The sequence below is a fragment of the Pteropus vampyrus genome, unplaced genomic scaffold (genome assembly GCF_000151845.1).
Source record: "Pteropus vampyrus isolate Shadow unplaced genomic scaffold, Pvam_2.0 Scaffold132, whole genome shotgun sequence".
Lineage (NCBI taxonomy): Eukaryota > Metazoa > Chordata > Mammalia > Chiroptera > Pteropodidae > Pteropus > Pteropus vampyrus.
Window position 1 is genome coordinate 194,630 of NW_011888913.1, and position 1,112 is coordinate 195,741.

The window sequence follows — 1,112 nt, forward strand, 5'->3', positions numbered from 1 at the left end:
CGTGGCATGTCCATGCTTTGGTTCCAACAGTCTCATGGTAGGGACAGTGTGGACAGCGTGGGCCAGTGTCCCAAAGAGTTTTCAGTTGCCTCCTTGCTAGTGCAGACTTCTGACCTGACAGCATTTCCCTGCTCTTCCCCTGGGTACCAGAAGCTGCCCAGCTGAGGCACTGGCCTGCTTGGGTGCAGTGGTCCCCTGGGTGCTCTGTCTGAAGCAGGCTTGTGAAGACGCCTCATTCTCCATCTCTGTTATCACGACAATAAAGGAACATACCTCGGATTCTTAAATTGATGACGGTTTGAAATGACCGTTCCCAGTGATCATGAGTTCAGGCTAACGTTCCCTTAATGAGTAGACATGGTTCTCAAAGTGAGCCCTCGAGGGCACAGGGCTGGGTGGGGAGTCCTTGAGATTCTTTGATGGTATCGTAGAAATCAAAATTATTTTTAAATAATAATAATGAAATATTATTTGGCTCTTTCACTCTCTCGTGAGTATATAATTAAGCTTTCCAGAAACTACATGACAAGTGACATTGTAGCAAATCAAATGCAGAAGCTGATGTGAGAATGCAAAGGGTTAGACCGAAACGAGAAATAATGAATCGATCTTAGGATGTATTTCTGGAAAATATAGTTGTTTTTCATAAAAAATATTACTTAGGCAAAAAAATATCGCTTAGGCTAACACGTGCTGTTTTGTCACTTTAAATATTTTAATATATCTGTTTTAATTCTAATACAGTAAATATTGATAAACATAAACCACATAAGTAAAAGCCCCCAAGGATTCTCAATAATTTTTAATATAAAGGGGTCCTTGAGATTTGCTGAAACTCAGGAGACTGACCACGTTTTCTAATACTAGATATTTACTGTTACTGTTTCGTTTGTTTTTGGTTTCTTTTTTGTGTTATTATTTCAGTGTGTTGAACCAACTTAAAAGTTGAGGGTCATAAAGGACAATAGTAAATAACAACAGTAAATGTTTCTGAGCACTTTTTTTGATCATTAAAAAAAGACACCTTTGACTGTGATGATAATGAAGCAGAAGTGGTCATTGAACTGATCAAGAGATTTTTCTCTTTACTGAGAAAGGAAGTAGACAGTTTA